Here is a 19208-nt window from a genome sequence, read left to right as displayed (position 1 = left end):
AGTTGTCAAAATTGTCCCTGTACCAAAATCAGCTGAAAACCAGCCCCGGCACCTCCAACCCCCCCCCCCCCCCCCCACCCCGAGTAGGGGTGGCCGAGCCCTTTGCCAGGGCCGGTTGTGTTCCCAGTCCGGCCCTGGATGTGAGCGGTTGAAGGAAACAAGATCCAGTGGTGGGATCCTGGCAAGTGGATCCCCATGGTGAGGTGTGAAGAAATGAATCTCAAGGGGTGTAGGGGGAAGGTAATGGGTAAGGCTGCCCCCCACTCAATCACAATTAATCAAAATGTAGCCCTACCTCAACCAACACAACATCCAGTTTCTAGACCAAAACACGGGTAAACGATCGCGCTGTCAGTTTCTATACCCTGGGTGTGTATAATAACACTACTCCTCAGGCCAGGATGTCTCAATTGATAAACATCAAGCCAAAACAATGTAAAAACACAGGCCATCACTTACTGGAAGCAGAAAAGTGTAGAGAATAGAGAGAGTGCCTCACGCTCGTAACACCCGAGGGGGTTGCCGGTTTAGCAATGCCCGGTATACCCACTTCTCATCATTGGTCACTCTCTCTAAGTGAAGATAGAAAAGTGCACACACATGGAAAAGTGCACAAAGTGAGAATAGTAGTGAAAGACAGTGAGTGAATATAGACAATACTGTGACAACATGTATACATACAAAGACCTCAAGACAACCAAACAAATAGGAAGGTAAAACCTGGCAAGGTCTTGCTGGCTGTTTCTCCTTTATTCTGGTGCTGCAAGACCTTCCGTTAAAAATGGTTAGTTATATACCATACTCCTTTCTTTTCAAGCCGACATGTTTCGTTGCTATAATTTCAGCAACTTCATCAGGGCGTGAAAGGGGTTCACTATTCTTGAACTTCACATCAAACTGTTTAGACAATGACCTTGTGGTTGCCCAGTCATTGCATACCACCAGCCATCCAATAGACACCGTGTCACGTGATCACGTGTCCGACAGTGACTCGTCCTGATTTATATGTGTTTGATTTCACTGTGTAGGTTGTTTTCAGGGGCTGTAAACCGGCAGCACTTCACACTATTCGGTCCCCTGTGTTTAGTCCACAGTCGGCTCCCTGCCTACTGTAAAATGGCGGAATAGGTGGTAAGAGCCTCGATACCTTTTCCACTCTGATGAATGCGGGTGTATACGTGAGTCCGTTGTTGTTTTCAGTGACCCGCACGTCGATACGTGTGAGGTCAGCACGTTAGTGGTGGAGACGTTTAGAAGGCTTTCCCAGCGGGCACTCGTTGTGCCGGTAAACTTTGTTCCCGCCATTTCCTGATTGTGTTGAGCTGTGCGGACTCTAACTGCCAGGTACGTGCAGACTTCCCCGTTTCTTGTAAACATAGTGATTTAGTTTCACTCCGCCCCCCAGCACGACATTTTATGTGGCCAGAGTTTCGCTTGTCGGAACTGTGCCGTTTGATTTTAGATTGCGTGCCTTCCCTAATTCGTGTGTGGACCCCACTGGTTGACCTTATGTACAGTGGTGTGACATATACTGTAGCGCATCACACCGCGCCTTATGTAGATATCTTGAGCTGCAGTAGTTTCTTCATTTTCAGAATTGGTCCTCGTGAAGTGCTTTCCTTTTCTTTTCAGAGAGAGAAGAATTGATTCCTTCCTGTGCTGTGTATTTTTCTACCGAGTGGGCACTTGAAGTGAGCCCCTACTTAGAGGTACGCGTGGTGATGGCGGCCTTTTATGTTTCTTTTGACTTGATGCCTGATCTCCCTTATCTCTGTTGGGGCTTCTATTAAATGTACTCTGGGACACACACCCGGCTATTACAGATTGATTTAATTTTCATTTGATTTTTTATGCGTAGGTACCCCCTGAGGGGTGTACTCCTACCGTGGATTTCGCAACCCCGGTGCACAGGGTCCGCATAATTTTGTTGGATCCCGTGAGTATTTATAAGACTCCCTTGACCCCCCGGTCTGGTCCTACCACGTTCTGAGATTCATGGTTTTTTGGTATTCAATGCACGGGCCCCCTCGTTATTTTTAACTGTCCTGGTGCATTGTGTCTACATTTTTCTAGCATTTACACAGGTGGTGGTGCTCTTGATCCACATGGTCATGTTGGTTTGTGGTTCTCCTCTATTCCGTTTCTTTTTCTAAATCTCTCTCGATGCTCTTTTCTTTCCTCCTTCTTTCCCTTTTGCTTCTTTCCCTCCGTTTTTCCCCCCTGCTCTTGTTTTCAAGGCACTACATCAGTAACCTATGGGATAGTGTGGTTTTTGGCAGAGCAGTTTGTTGTGTATATATTGTAAATAATGTTCATTATATTTTAGTGTAATTTGGCCCTTCTGTCCTGAGGAAGCCCATAGATACGTGTGGCTGAAACGCGACCGCGACTGCGTCGACAGACATTCTGTGGAGGAGTCCGTTTCAATTATTTATTTGTGCTATACTATAGCATAAGCGCCAGTTGAAATAATCCTGGTGGGGTAATTAATTTCCCTAGGCGCTGATACATAGGACTACCTGGTAGTGTAGCATTGAAATTCAGGAATGCGCACATAGACATATAAGTGTTTTTCTGTGTAATTTTTTGTTTTTTTGTCTTTTGTAGGGCTGTGTTCTTTGTGCAATTTGAGTGTAAATATATATATATATATATGATGTATATGTCGTGTAATTTGACTAAATATATATATGTGGTGTATATGTTGTATATTGTATTATATGGAAAGTTTGAGTACAAGTGAAGGTACTCTCGTTGTATATATTCATTTGTTGCTTGTTTTATGTGCTCCACCTAGTTGTTTGATATAGCTATATATCGGACCTGAATTTGTGTATTCTATACTTTATAAAATTCATTTTTGGATATATCAAGGCTTTTAATTTAACCTTGATTATAAATAAATACTGAATCGATCCCTCTGTGCCTCTTTGTATTTATATACATCTTTTTGATGTCATGTGCTCATGTACATGAGGGTAATTTGGGCACGACCCCCCCCTGTTTTCCCTAGTCGTCCTGATTAGAGCCACTAATGCCGAGTCCCTCGGGCGCTCCCGTCGATCCTTGGAGGTGTGAAGAAACCCTGTGTCCCAGAGGGGACAGTTGTGAAGTTAGCTGTGGCTGCACCAATTGGGCCATCCCCCATGTGCAGATTCAAGTCAACTAACCCATATGCCGGAGGAGGCTGCTGCAAAGAGTACCTTACTGCCACGCCAGTTGGGCCATAGTGTGGATTAAAGTCAATGACCCTATATGCCAGAGGGGACCGCTGTTCAATTCAATTCAATTAATTTATATAGCGCGCTACATACCCAGAGGGTCTCAAGGCGCTTGAGGAAGGGTGGGGAATTACGTGTCGAATATCCATGTTTTAAGATGCTTTCTGAATGCTAGGTGGTTCTGAGTGAGGCGAAGGTGAGTGGGAAGTGAGTTCCAGGTTTTAGCCGCTAGGTAGGAGAAGGATCTTCCTCCCATGGTGGTTTTGTTGATGCGAGGTACAGCAGCAAGGGCTTGATTGGAAGAGCGCAGCTGGCGGGAGGGGGTGTAGAAGGAAAGTCGTGTGTTGAGGCATTCAGGTCCAAGTTCGTAAAGTGCTTTGTGTGCATGGGTTAGGAGGCGGAATGTTATCCTCTTATTGACGGGGAGCCAGTGGAGGTTTTTCAGGTGACCAGAAATGTGGTCTTTATGTGGGATGTCTAGTATGAGTCTGGCTGATGCGTTCTGGATGCGTTGGAGTTTTTTCAGAAGTTTTGCGGTGGTACCGGCGTATAGGGTGTTTCCGTAGTCCAGGCGGCTTGTAACCAGTGCGTGGGTGACCGTTTTTCTAGTTACGGTGGGGATCCAGCGAAATGTTTTTTTGAGCATGCGGAGGATGTTGAAGCAAGATGATGAGACGGCGTTGACTTGTCTGGTCATTGAGAGTGAGGAGTCCAGGATGACGCCCAGGTTCCGTGCGTGGTCCGTCGGGATGGGTGCTTTTCCAAGGGCCTCTGGCCACCAGGAGTCGTCCCAGGCGGAGGGGGAGGAACCTAAGATAAGGACTTCTGTTTTGTCTGAGTTCAGCTTCAGACGGCTGTGTTTCATCCACTCGGCTACTTCTTTAATTCCTTCATGTAGGTTGGTTTTGGCGGTGTTAGGGTCTTTGGTGAGTAAGAGGATCAGTTGAGTGTCGTCAGCGTAGGAGATGATGTTGAGGTCGTGTTGGCGCGCGATGGCCACGAGGGGGCTCATGTATACGTTGAAGAGGGTGGGGCTGAGTGAAGATCCTTGTGGCACGCCGCAAATGACTTCAGTGGCCTCTGATTTGAATGGTGGGAGGCGTACTCTCTGAGTTCTTCCGTCAAGGAACGAGGTGATCCATTCCAGTGCTTTTCCTTGGATTCCGATGTTTCTGAGGCGTTGTAACAAGGTTCTATGACAGACTGTGTCGAAGGCTGCGGAGAGGTCGAGGAGGATGAGGACGACTGTGTCTCCGTTGTCCAGTAGGGTACGGATGTCGTCTGTTGCTGCTATGAGTGCGGTCTCAGTGCTGTGTTTGGCTCGGAAGCCGGACTGTGAGGGGTCGAGGGATTTGTTGGTTTCGAGGAAGGCGGCGAGCTGGTTGTTGACAGCTTTCTCGATGACTTTGGCCGGGAATGGAAGGAGCGAGATGGGGCGGTAGTTTTTGAGTTCGGTGGGGTCAGCTGTGGGTTTTTTCAGAAGGGCGCTGAGTTCGGCGTGTTTCCAACTTTCCGGGAAGGTGGCGGAGTTGAGGGAGCAGTTGATGACGTCTCGGAGGTGTGGTGCTATGATGGAATCAGCTTTGTTGAAGATGTGGTGAGGGCATGGGTCTGTGGGGGATCCTGAGTGGATGGAGTTCATCAGGCGGATGGTGTCCTCAGTGGAGATTGGGTTCCAGTCATTAAGGATGTTCAAGGGGGGTGAAGGTACGGCAGAAGGTTGGGTGGGTTGGTATCCGTGTTTGTTGTCGAAGCTGTTGTGGAAGTCTGCGATTTTGTCTTGGAAGAACGAAGCTAGGGAGTCGCAAAGGGTTTGAGAGGGAGTGATGTCGTTGGAGTTGGCAGTGGGGTTGGTGAACTCTTTGACGATGTTGAAAAGTTCCTTGCTGTTGTGGGCGTTGTTGTCTAGTCGGTCTTTGAATGCGGCTTTCTTGGCCGTCCGGATCAGTTGGTGGTGTATGCGGGTGGCATTTTTGAAGGCGTCCCTGGTGCTGGTGTTTGGGTCTTTTTTCCAGGTCTTCTCAAGGGAGCGACATAACAAGGATCATGATGTAGTTTGTTGGTGCAGAGAGGGGAGGGCGATGTGGTGATGTGAGTGCAGGCATCCCGACAGAAGCATCAGAACCTGTATGATTGCCCGTTACCTATCTCCAACAACACCCTCATAAAAAGACTCCACAGGATTGACATACAAGGATTCACTCTCAAATGGATCTGTTCCTTCCTCACAGGAAGAATCCAAAGGGTCAAGCTGCCGCCCTTCACATCAGAGTCCAAGAAACTGATATGCAGAGTCCCACATGGATCGTCTCTCAGCCCCACCCTTTTCAATGCATACATGGAGCTGCTCGCCAACATCATCCAATCACTAGACATCACTGTCTTTACCTACACGATGAAGTCCACCACATCCTCTCCCTGATAGACAAGAAAACCACCCCAAGAACCAATTTCACAAACTGCATGATCAATGTAGCCGACTGAATGCGAACCAACTGCCTGAAGCTCAACTCCGACAAGACAAAAGTACTGGTCTTCTGCAGCAAGACCTCCCAATGACACTCCACCTGGGACCAGATAGACCCAACCCCCACAGACCACACAAGAAGTCTAGAGATCATCCTAGACGACAAGCTCAAAATGATCGTGCAAGTCAACACAGTGTGCACCTCCTGCTTCCACATCCTATGCATGCTGTTAAAGATCTTCAGATGGTGGCATCACTACAACAGACAGACTGTCACGCAAGCACTCATCACCAGCATGCTGGACTACGGCAACATTCTGTACATCAGAATCTCCAAACGACTACTACATAGACTCCAGACCATACAGAACATCACTGCAGGACTCCTACTAATCCTCCCATGCCGCACCCACATCACACTGCACCTCAGGAAGCTTCACTGACTCCTCATTCTCAAGCGCAGCCAATTTGAACTTCTCCCGCTCGCATGCAAAGCCCTGTGCAACACAGGACCAGAATATCTGAACAGCTGCATTCACTTTTACACACCCACCATACACCTACACTCTGCATCACTCTCACTCGCAAACGTTCCACACATTTGTAAAAGTAAAACTGTAGGTGGCTTATTCTCCTACATCACACCCAAGACATGGAACGACCACCCTCAACACATCAGAGCCTCCTCCTCATTTTTTGAGTTCCACAAGAAGCTGAAGACCTGGCTCTTCTTCTCAGGCAAACAGCAGCAGCCCCTTCAAAGTCAAGAGTGCTACTCAACACCGACAGCCGCTGCAGAACCCTGCAACGTTACAGTGTGGAACTCTCCTGGGTACTCCGTTAGGGCAACCCTGGCAGGAGGGGTTAAAATGATTGCGGAGATAAGGGCCCAGGGAAACCTGATCTGTCTCATGGAGCTATAGGCACTGGAACACCTTTGACTTTGGAAGAGTCTCAGTGGGACTCCTAAAACTCAGACTTCTAGTGAAGTTTAATCTGACTATCACTTATTATGAATGGGGAATAACCAAAACCAATCAAGAGGGTAGTGAGACTAGGGGACCAGCCTATCTAACACTAGAGTACTGAACTCAGAAGCTCTGTGTGCATTATTTGTGTATGCCATATTTTGCTTTGTGATCACATACAAATACAAGTTTTTGACTGGATAATCACTTTTTGCTAATATTGAATGTATTTTGAAGTGTGATCCTGTGTTTGCTCCCTGCACCTTGCTCTCCCCTGAGAATCCTTGGACCGCACTACCACTGAGACTCAAGTGCTGAAGGGGTACTTGGCTCAGTTGCTCAGCACCCATAGTAGGTTGGGCCCTGAGACATCAAGAGTGAAAGGCTTCAAACCTAAGGATTGAGCCCAGTACCTCCTGCTTGCCCTGTCGCCCTCTGAAAGGGGTTCTGATAGCTGGAATTCCTAAGTTTAGGATAGCCCTTATGTTAGTCAGACTGGGTTGCTGTTGGTTGAATGCTGGAGAAAGGAAATGTGGGGCTGTGCCTGTACCGAAGGGAGAAAACAAAGGAGCCACGCAACCAGTACCTAGCGATTTTGTTGTTTGCAGTTGAGTAGGTTTCCTGCCACGATTGTAGTGATTGCTTACAAAATCGTTGCTGGTGATTTTAATTGTCAATTTGAGCCTTTGAGTACTAACACTGAGCAGGATTTTACATGTGATGAAGATCAGGATTTGGTTAGCATCTCGGCAGACTCTCTCCCTGTTAGGAGGTGGTCAGGAATTGTAGTTCAGTTAAATGCATTCACTTTAAATCATGGCCTTCGAGCCTGTAATTGGAGATCTCCCTCTGGCAAAGAAGGGATGCACACATTCAATTGCCCGAATAGTACTAGCTTAATTGATTATATACTGGTGGACATTAGATGTTGGCCCAAATAGGTTCATATGTGTGTTGTCCCCCAGCAGGATAGCGGCCACAATGCACTATATTTGACAATAAGTTAATAGGGGATCGTCCTGGTTAGTATTGAACCGTTTGATAGTCCCTCTAATAATAGGCGCAGACTAAAATGGAGTTCAGCTGCAGGTTCCCCTGTTATAATTAAAAATGTTTATGGCATAGTGTCCACAGAGCTTGAGGCTGTGCGAACTCTATTCTTTTTTTTGTTTTTTTATTTGATCTATTTATGAAAAGATTTCCATAATACAGTTACAGCTCAATATCAGGCACAATAATAGCATAGGGGTGCAAATAATTGACTGGGTGACAAAAAGAGATATGTGCATATTACAGTTACTCCAGGGTACACATCCCCGTGAAGCAAGAGATTTTTGGCCTGTGCCTACGTAACAGGAGAGAGAGTCAGTGCACATCCATATTGTCCGCAACGTTCCATGATAATGAGATCAAACATGTATGAACTATATAACTGTGAGAAATCAGTTAGCTCAGAGGGAACATAGCTAAACAATATGAGGAGAAGGTAGGATAAAGAGGGGTGGGGACAAGGGGGAAAACTGGGAGGGTTTGCTTTCACTCACTGCAGTTGCAATTAGCCTTGAGGAAATTACCATCAACACAATGTAAGCCCGGCGTCACTTATCTATTTGCTGTATTCATAACCGTATGCTTACATCTTTGAGGGATATTTTCTTTGTGGAGATGAAAACTCATATGAAGAAAAGGTCTCTGAAATTATGGTACAATGAGTCGTGTAAAGTAGCCAGATGTTCGTTATCTAAAGCTATTCAGGACCAGGAGAGGCTACTGATATCAGAAGCCAGGCAGGCTTACAAGGTCACTGTAGCTTGAGCCAAGAGAGACTGGGTCTACAATAGCTGGGCATCCATACTTCAAGCCATTAAAGAACAAGTTTTTACAATGGTGGAACATCTCCGTGCAAGGTTGGATGCTGGTCAAACGGCGGCGCTTGTATTATTAGACCTTAGCGCCGCCTTTGACACGGTAGACCACAGCGTCCTCCTGCATCGGCTCGAGGAGACTGGCATTGGCGGCCAGGTATTGCAATGGTTCCGCTCCTTTCTAGATGACCGCTCCTTCTGTGTTGCCATCCCTCCCTTCAAGTCCAATTTCCAACCGCTGGCCATGGGGGTTCCGCAAGGGTCCTCGCTGAGTCCCACGTTGTTCAACCTTTACGTGAGACCGCTGGCTGATGTCGCTAGGCAGTGGGGCCTAACTCTGGTCTCATATGCCGACGACACACAGCTGGCGGTTACTCTCAGCGGGGATTCGGAGATCGAGGCCCCCAGGTTTCAGTCTGGACTGAAGGCGGTGGCCAGCTGGTTGACAGGCAACTGTCTCCAGCTAAATGCCACAAAAACGGAGGTGATGGTTGTCGGTAAGGGAGTGGAATTGTGGGGTGACCAATGGTGGCCCTCAGAGCTGGGACCCACTCCGACCCCGGTATCGGAGGTAAAAAACCTGGGGGTTTGGCTGGATGTGGGCCTCTCCTTTGTAGGACACACCAAAAAAACTGTGGCCTGTTGTTTCGGACTGCTTAGGGGCTTGAGACCTGTTCTCAAGTTCTTTGACGCCCCGACCAGGCAGCTGGTGATCCAGGCAACTATCATCTCCCGTCTGGATTATGCCAGCTCTCTTCTGGCCGGGGCCAACCAGGCCGAGTTAACCCGTCTGCAGCGGGTTCAGAATGCTGCGGCGAGGGCGATTGTCGGACTGCCCAGATTCAGCTCGGTGGCAGGTGTCCTTCGTTCCCTACATTGGCTCCCTGTAAGGAAGCGCATCCTTTTTAAGGTTCTGTGCCTTGCCTTTAAGATTCTGAGAGGTATAGGCCCGGAAATCTTATCTAGCTGTCTCTCCTTTTACGTTCCCACCCGTACCCTCCGTTCCCAGGGCTTGGCCCTTGCTGTGGTCCCCAAATTCAGGCTCAGTCGCATGGGAGGCCGCTCGTTCAGTGTAAAGGCCGCGGCAGCATGGAATTCCCTTCCTGTTGAAATCCGTTTGATGGAGGATCTCTTGACTTTCCGGAGGGCTATAAAAACATTCCTGTTTTAGCTGCTTTTATGTTTTTCACTCTCCTGTTGTGTTATGCTCTACCTTGTCTCTGCGCCGGGACGCTCCTTGGCTGGAGTATCTGTGCGCATAATAAATCAACATAACATAACATAACATAACATAACATGCAATGGTCTCGGCTTTATTAAAGTTAGAGCTATTGGCATTGCAAATGGCATTTTTCTCATTTTTCATTTTTTAAAAAACATAAATAAATGGTATTGTCATTTACAATGGCAATAGGTGAGCATTAGAGAGTAGTAGAGAGTATTAGCGGGCACGGAGCCACACAAACACACACACCCAGCCACACACACACACACTCACACACACATACACAGCCACACACTCACACACACAGCCACACACACACACACACACACACACACAGAGCCACACACACAGAGCCACACACACACAGACAGAGCCACACACACACAGACAGAGCCACACACAGACAAAGCCACACACACACACCGACAAAGCCACACACAAAGCCACACACAGACAAAGCCACACACACACAGACAAAGCCACACACACACACACACACAGACAAAGCCACGCACACACACAAAGCCACACACAGACAGAGCCACACACACACAAAGCCACACACACACAGACAGAGCCACACACACACACACACACAGACAGAGCCACACACACACAGCCAGAGCCACACACACAGACAGAGCTCTCTGCTCAGTAACGCCCTAGGGAACAGAGGCACGAAAAACTGGATTACAAGCAGGGCACAGAGGCACAAGCAGGGCACAGAGGCACAAAAACCGGATCACAAGCAGGGCACAGAGGCACAAAAAGCAACCAGGGGGCAGGGCAGGAGAGCAAGCACAAGCAACGAGGGGCCAGGGGGGCGCAGAGGCACAAAAACCGGATCACAAGCAGGGCGGCACAGAGGCACAAAAACCGGATCACAAGCAGGGCGGCACAGAGGCACAACAAGCAACAAGGGGGCAGGGGCAGGAGAGCAAGCACAAGCAACGAGGGGGCAGGGGGCACAGAGGCACAAAAACCGGATCACAAGCAGAGCAGGTGACAGAGGCACAACAAGCAACGAGGGGGCAGGGGCAGGAGAGCAAGCACAAGCAACGAGGGGGCAGGAATGCAAAGCAACGAGGGGGCAGAGGGGCACAGAGGCACAAAAATCGGATCACAAGCAGGGCAGGTGACAGAGGCACAACAAGCAACGAGGGGGCAGGGGCAGGAGAGCAAGCACAAGCAACAAGGGGGCAGCAAGCACAAGCAACAAGGGGGCAGGAGGGCACAGAGGCACAAAAAAACTGTATCACAAGCAGGGCACAGAGGCACAACAAGCAATGAAGGGGCAGGGGCAGGAGAGCAAGCACAAGCAACAATGGGGCAGGGGGGCACAGAGGAACAAAAACCGGATCACAAGCAGGTCACAGAGGCACAACAAGCAACGAGGGGGCAGGGGCAGGAGAGCAAGCACAAGCAATGAGAGGGCAGCAAGCACAAGCAACGAGGGGGCAGGGGGTCACAGAGGCACAAAAACCAGATCACAAACAGACCGGCACAGAGGCACAAAAACAACGGATCACAAGCAGGGCACAGAGGCACAACAAGCAACGAGGGCGCAGGGGCAGGAGAGCAAGCACAAGCAACGAAGGGGCAGGGGGGCACAGAGGCACAAAAACCGGATCTCAAGCAGGGCACAGAGGCACAACAAGCAACGAGGGGGAAGGGGCAGGAGAGCAAGCACAAGCAACGAGTGGGCAGCAAGCACAAGCAACGAGGGGGCAGGGGGGCACAGAGGCACAAAAACCGGATCACAAGTAGGGCACAGAGGCACAACAAGCAACGAGGGGGCGGGGGCCGAATAGCAAGCACAAGCAACGAGGGGGCACAGGGGCACAAAAACGGGATCACAAGCAGGGCAGGGGACAGAGGCACAACAAGCAACGAAGGGGCAGGGGCAGGAGAGCAAGCACACGCAATGTGGGGGCAGCAAGCACAAGCAACGAGGGGGCAGGGGGACACATAGGCACAAAAAACGGATCTCAAGCAGGGCGGCACAGAGGCACAAAAACCGGATCACAAGCAGGGCACAGAGGCACAACAAGCAACGAGGGGGCAAGAGAGCAAGCACAAGCAACAAGGTGGCAGGGGGACACAGAGGCACAAAAACCGGATCACAAGCAGGGCACAGAGGCACAACAAGCAACGAGGGGGCAAGGGCAGGAGAGCAAGCACAAGCAACGAGGGGCAAGGGGGCACAGAGGCACAACAACCGGATCACAAGGAGGGCAGGAGACAGAGGCACAACAAGCAACGAGGGGGCAGGGGCAAGAGAGCAAGCACAAGCAACGAGGGGGCAGGGGGGCACAGAGGCACAAAAACCGGATCACAAGCAGGCCGGCACAGAGGCACAAAAACCAGATCACAAGCAGGGCACAGAGGCAAAACAAGCAACGAGGGGGCAGGGGCAGGAGAGTAAGCACAAGCAACGAGGGGGCAGGGGGACACAGAGGCACAAAAACCGGATCACAAGCAGGGCACAGAGGCATAACAAGCAACGAGGGGGCAGGGGCAGGAGAGCAACCTCAAGCAACGAGGGGGCAGCAAGCACAAGCAACGAGGGGGAAGGGGGACACAGAGGCACAAAAACTGGATCACAAGCAGGGCAGGGCACAGAGGCACGAAAACCGGATCACAAACAGGGCATGGCACAGAGGCACGAAAACCGGATCACAAGCACGGCAGGGCACAGAGGCACGAAAACGGATCACAAGCAGGGCACTGATGCACAACAAGCAGCGAGGGGGCAGGGGCAGGAGAGCAAGCACAAGCAACGAGGGGGCGGCACGAGGGAACAGACGCACAACGAGGGGGGGTGGAAAGCACGAGGGAACAGACGCACAACGAGGGGGGGCGGAAAGCACAAGGGAACAGACGCACAACAAGGGAACAGACGGCAAAAAACTTACCTGCACAACGCCATGACACCACCATCTTTTTCCGAGGTGAGGCAGAAATGGCTCGGAGAAAGCAGCGTAATTTTCTGATTCGGAGGCGTGGTTTTCTTTCTCTCCTCTTCCCATTGGCTGGAAGGTAAAATTAAAGCCAATGGGAAGAGGAGAGAAAGAAAACAGGAAAGAAGCGAAAAAAGACGCCCCAGAATCGGAAAAAGACGGGCTTGAACGGAGTGACGCCCCTCTCCTCCAATGGCTGGCCTCCGTTTAGGAAGCCAGCCAATAGAGAAGAGGGGCGGGTTCAAGCCCCCATGCTAAGAAACATTAAATCTCGGACCGAGACTGCGCAAGCGCAGCCTACCGTCCTCGCCCTAAAAAGGCCATTGTTCCTTTTGGCATATCTTAGCCAATGGATGACTAGAAATGTCTTCCCCTTTGGAAAACAACATCTTGGCTGCATATTGATTTGCCCATTTTTCTGAGCTTTATTCTCCAGTTATTAATCTTCCTGAGAACCCCTTACCAGCTGTGGCCCTGCGAGTGTTGAGCCAGCTTACTCTCAAGTAAATCACCTTGATTATGCCAGCAACCTTATTACTATCTCAGAGGTTAGGACTGCCCTGGATTGGATTATCCCAAACAAAGCCCCCGGATTGGATAGAGTCCCAGATGATCTATTCAGGGCTGAAAAGGACATTCGGTGCATGTACTTAGTTTTGTTTTTTAATGCTGTCTTGAATTGTGCACCAATGCCACCCCCCTGGGCAGGGGCTGAGATAATTCAGATCTTTAAAAAGGGCTCTAGGTCCCATCAGTCTAATTATAGGCCCATCAACGGAATTGATAGTACGCAGAGACTCTTTAGTTGGGTTATCCTGGATAGATTGCACAAAGCTGCTATATTGACGCCATTAAAAGCTGTCTTTAAGGGAGGTATAAGTACCATCGACCAAGTGTTCCAACTCAAGATTTTATATTCTAAATATGTTACTCTTAGGGTCAGACATCTATATGTGACGTTCGTTGACCTAGGTCAGCCTTCGACCTAGTTTCTAGGGATGTTCTTTGGAAGGTGTTGGAGGAAATGGACGTCCTGAAGTATCTCATGGATGTCCTGATTAGGTTGTACACTGATAACTTTGCACAGGTCTGCTGCGGGTCCCTGGGTGAACTTAGGGACGCTATCCCTGTTAACTTGGGCATCCAACAGGGATGCCCAAGGGATGAACAATAAAGGGTTGGAGCGTTCTTGCTTCAACCCTTTATTGCTATTTATTAATGGTTTGGTGGTGTATTTAGATAATTGCGAGAATGATGCACCAAGCCTTGCTGATGTTAGGATCCAGCTCTTCCGTTTGCGAATAATATCCCCCTGATCTCTAGATCTCCGATGAGGTTTCAAAAGCTTCTGGTTCAGTTTGAGGGCTTCTGCAAACCTAGGATCCTAGAGGTCAACATTGGCAAGACTAAATATATGGTTTTTAATCCTTGTACATCATACAAGGTTTCAATGGGGTTCTCAATTTCGCCCCATTTCTCCAGCTCTTCAAATTTACAATATGCAAGCTGCGGGGCCGCATTGTAGTGTGTAGAACTTTAGGGCCACAAAGCATGCAGTCTTTTGGAGAAAGTAGAGAATCTCTGTATGTGTTCATTGACAAACTCCCTGTTGGTACCTGCTTCTATCCCCTGCACTTAGATCTGGGATTGAGAGTAATTAGTGCAAAAAAGGTCTTAGACCACTCTTTGGGCAACCCCAGAGCTTCTTTCACATTGGCAGGGTTTAGAGGATTTCCTTAGATTACCGGCTGCCCAAAAAGTACCTTGGGTTAGGCATATGAAGCAATCCTTTATCCAGCTAGGATATGAGAACCTCCGGTCTACCCCCATAGATCTTAGTGGGGTATGTAGGGCTACTTTAAAGGGGTTCTATTGGTAGTGTAAGCCATCCTCATTCACTGGGCAATCAGGAGTAGGCTCCTTAGCGTCTGCATTTCTTGATTTTAAATCAGACTTCAATTTTGAACCCATCCTTGATGAGTTTGAGCTCCTTTAGCCAGGTCATTATATTTGAAATTTTGGTATGGGACCTTACATCTATGTTCCTTTACTTCTAAATGGCAGTCTGTTGTCTAGGGAACTGGAAGGGTCCTGTCCTTTTTGCGTTGGGATTATTGAGACTACTGAGCATGTCTTATTTTTCTGCCCAGTTTATATCGGACATTGCAAAAAACAGATTCCTCCAATTTGTTGGTTTTTGGGTATACAAGATTTTAGGGCGGCAGACAGGATCCTGAGAAGTGACTCAAGGCAATCCATAGTGTTTGCAGTCTCACCATTTTTGTTATCCATGTGGAGACTGAGGCTCAAAAACTTGTAGAACACTGATTCCATCTCTGCTGTTTGCCTGACTTTGCATTATACCCATACTTACATTTGATCCTGCATTTAGTCAATTGTACTGTTGTAATGAATTTAATACGTTTTATCTTTTACGTACTGTATTTTATTGATTTTAAGTATCTAGAATTTTATGATAGTTATATACTTGTATGGCGGCTGTCGAATAAAAATTACCGAAGGAATGAACAAAATGTATTTCTGTTACTAAGCTTGAATCATGTTGCCGGATGATTTTTGAGGTTTCAGAACCCTTCAGAAATCATTTCTTCATTCAAGAGAAGTGTAGGAAACCTGTCTGTCATGTGACACTCCTAATTTTTCCTTAGATACCTGATTTTTTTACCTTTGGGTCATTGGCGCCTGCTGAAAAGCTTCCAACTGCTTGTCCTTTACCCTAAAAATGGAAAATGGTTTTACAATTAAATATCCTTATATGACCCTTAAGTAAGTTAGTTATAATGTGGGCACGGATGGCACTAGCTGCTCATTTCCAGGTCAAATTCAGCTGTAATGAGAAATTCCCCATACATATATGTGATATAAAAATGCTTCATGGGCTTGAAAACAGCTGAGTGGGAGTGGAAGGGTGAAGCACATCGGGCGCTCAAGGAGACACGCCACACCAGGACTGCCGCATCTTCTGGAGCCTTGATCGGCAGAGGAAGTATCACATGTAGACTGCTGCTATGATCATCCCTGGCAAAAGATGATTGCTCTCCAGTAACTAACTTGGTCGTTTTTAGGTTTCGCCTGGCGTCCGCTGCGCAGCAGCGTTCGCGCAGGCGAAATATTTTGAGAAGCAGTCTGGGGCTTTGTCCCGCCTCTCTGTTCCATTGGCTAGCTCCCTAAATGGAGGCTAGCCATTGGAACAGAGATGTGTCACTCATTGCCCGAGCAGATTCGTGGGCGTTACGGCGATTTTTTCGCTCTCCGCCCCTTTGCGATCGTCATTGTGGCGGTGGGCGGATGTTTTTTTTTTTTTTCTCGGCATTTTATTGTCATTTCCGACGTGTCTGTTGCCGGGGTGGGCTGCGCGATTTTAGTGGTCCTGCAAGGTCTCGCTGGGAGGGCCGGATACTCGACATGCACGGACGGCCTGGAAGCGAGTCGGAACTCGGAAAAAGACCTCACGCTGACCGGAGTTGAAGCAGGTATGGGGGTCGTTTGACTGGTGACTTCGGCCTGCTAGTGAGAGTCTGTGTGGTGTCGTGTATTTTTTACACCAACCACAGACCTCCAGATTACAGCGCAGTCACAGCTAACACCAGAAACACAAATCTGACTAGTTTAACATTTTCTTCCATTCTTGGCCCAAGTGTAGATTCCGTTTCCCACGCTTTCTGAAAAGTATGCATTATTAGTACAAGTTCACCTGTTACTCCCACGCAACCATAGCATTTAAGAATCCCCCTCCTCCGCAGTCATTCTTTCCCTGCTGTGAAGCTTTACAATTTTCCGGCTGTTGATGGGTTTTATCTCCGCTCCCCAGGCAGTGCCTACGTTCGGCGAGCGCTAGGGACTGCAAGGAAGGCGTTCTCCCAAACCGAAAGTCAAGGATCCACCTCAGAAAATGGCGGCCGGAGAACTAAATGCCAATGTCTTGCTTGACGCTCATGCCATACAACGGCCCCGAACGCACAATATTATTGTGGCTCTCAGGCGGCAAAGTGTGGAAGGAACGCAGTGAATGTTTAACAAAGAGGTCACAGGCTCGATGCCCAGCAGGGAGTCTACACAGTCTCAGTCCACACAGGACAACAAAATGAGTTCTGTTAAGTTGGATATGAATAACCACCTCCGTTCAGAAACATAGTTAACTTTTGTGCAGCAGGTACAGTGGCACTGGGGTCCCTTCACCCCGAGTAGGCCTGTCCTTCAACACTAGCTCAGGTGCATGGGGCACTTGGTTCATGCTTGCATTTGGGGCACTGGCAAGCACGTTACAACATGGCACCCATTACTGAAAACATCACATGGATATTCTAATATCATTAACCATCTATGTCTTGTGGAACCTCTCAGGAGTACAGAGTTGCAGAAAATGAACACACTGGACAGTTGTCTAAAACGAATAGCTGTGGTTCTGGGTGTGTGTGTGTGGGGGGGGGGCTCTGGGAGTGTGTGTGTGGCTCTGGGTGTGTGTGTATGTGTGTGGCTCTGGGTGTGTGTGTGTGTGGCTGTGGGTGTGTGTGTGTGTGGCTCTGAGATTGTGTGTATGTGTGGGGCTCTGGGTGTGTGTGTGTGTGGCTCTGGGTGTGTGTGTGGCTCTGGGTGTGTGTGTGGCTCTGGGTGTGTGTGTGTGTGTTTGTGTGGCTCTGGGGTGTGTGTGGCTCTGGGTGTGTGTGTGTGTGTGGCTCTGGGTGTGTGTGTGTGGCTCTGGGTGTGTGTGTGTGGCTGGCTCTGGGTGTGTGTTTGGCTGGCTCTGGGTGTGTGTGTGTGTGTGGCTCTGGGTGTGTGTGTGGTAGTAATTGCTGTCTGCTGAGCTCGTCCGTAGGGTACAATAGGTCTCACATTTGCGAGAGATTAAGCTATTGGCAATGTAAATGACAATGCCCTTTATTTATCTGTTTTCAAAATCAACACATAAATACAAATGTTGTCATTTACAATGTCAATAGCTCTAACTTTTCCAAAGGCGAAACCGTTGCATTGTAAATGCTTGTTTTTTTGAGTTTCTGGTTTCCATGGTGTCTGAGAAGCTGTATCCCACTGCAGTGTGGGGTTAATCAAGTTTGCCCACTTCCTGTTGGCTGGAGATGGAAGTTACCATTGGATGCTGTACCTCTAGCACCAGTCACCATTAGCAAGGGGAGTTTGTCACCCAGTTTCTGGAAGTCAGTTTGTGAGCTCGAACAGCTTATATCGTGCTCTGGGCTATGTACAGGAGAAGCATGGATAAGCTGCACCACAATGAATAGGCGGGGAGGGCCAGCCAGAGCGGGGTGGCATAGAGACCTCTTTTTTACTTCCTGATTGGTGTTTCCATTTTTTATATTAGTGTGCCTATAGGGTCAAATAAGGCCAAAATAAACATAGGAGGGGAGAAAATGGTAATATCTGTCAAAGATTTGCCTGCTTTGGAAGACACAGGAGCCTTGGAACATGATGGAACAGCCTCACCAAAATGTGCCACCCCTGTAGTGAATGCATCCTTGATTCTCACAAGCTTTGGAAATCGCAACAAACCTCAAGTAAAATAAAAGGGAACCTCTGCCGACAAGGTATTGATGACAGTTATATTTGAGGCACCAAGTCCGTCTCTCTTCGCAGAATTTGAATGAGTTAAAGGTTGTTTCATTCTGCACTATTTAAGATTATCATGAAACAGTGCATACATCTTAATCTTCAAAACATGTAAACATAACGTGCACATTAGTTCATGAAACTCATAATTACATTTTTAGCAAATACCATGTTTTATCGCTTGTTTAAAATGCTCACATATCTGACCCAACCTAATTTATCAAAGTAGTCAGATGAACTGTAACAGATCACCATTGTTGGAATCCAAAGTTTCAGCCTTACACTGTTACAATCAAACTTTTTTCTTTCCTTGAAAACTCCAGTTGCGAACACTGTCATCACTCAAAGCAAGTGCTTTTACCAAATCTCCCTGAAATTCAGGTAATATCAATTAGGATGAAATGTTCACAATGAATTAAATATGTGTCATACTATTCAAGAAAATGTCAACAATAGAAGTATAAGGGTTGTAGTAACCAGAAATCTTTTCGGGTTCACTGGTGACCCATGATACAGTCCCCAGCAATGAATTCCCTGTATAAGCTGAGAAGCATTCAAAGGTATTAGTGACTAGGGACAGACCTCGCACAGCCGCAGAGGTACAGGAGACGTCCATGAAGGCCAGGCCTCGAGTGACAATGGTGTTGGAAATTCTTGAGGAGGCTTTTTCTCAATGAGACTCCTTAGGCAAAGAGATATTTTCGATGGTACTCCTGGAAGGTCAGGTAGAACACTTAAATGATGGGCTCTGCCGTTGTGCATGGTGCTTTGTATACCGAGGTTGACTTAGAAGACGTCCTTGGCCAATGCTTTTAAGAAACTTCATAGTCAAGAACTTTTTACCCATGATTAACCATAGTGAATAGAGTCCACAGAATGAATTGGCTGCCTAAGCGTGGTATGAAAACCAATACAG

General features: G+C 48.2%; 1 protein-coding gene across 2 annotated transcripts in view; it reads left to right on the top strand.

Annotated features, from left to right (window-relative positions):
* Nucleotides 1-19208, top strand: part of PPP1R42 (protein phosphatase 1 regulatory subunit 42) — a 655757-nt gene that overhangs the window by 441099 nt on the left and 195450 nt on the right. The window lies entirely within an intron of this gene.

The sequence above is a fragment of the Lissotriton vulgaris genome, chromosome 4_1, assembly GCF_964263255.1.
Source record: "Lissotriton vulgaris chromosome 4_1, aLisVul1.2, whole genome shotgun sequence".
NCBI classification, from domain to species: domain Eukaryota; kingdom Metazoa; phylum Chordata; class Amphibia; order Caudata; family Salamandridae; genus Lissotriton; species Lissotriton vulgaris.
The sequence above is the reverse complement of the archived record's forward strand: the minus strand, read 5'-3'. Positions and strand labels throughout refer to the sequence as shown.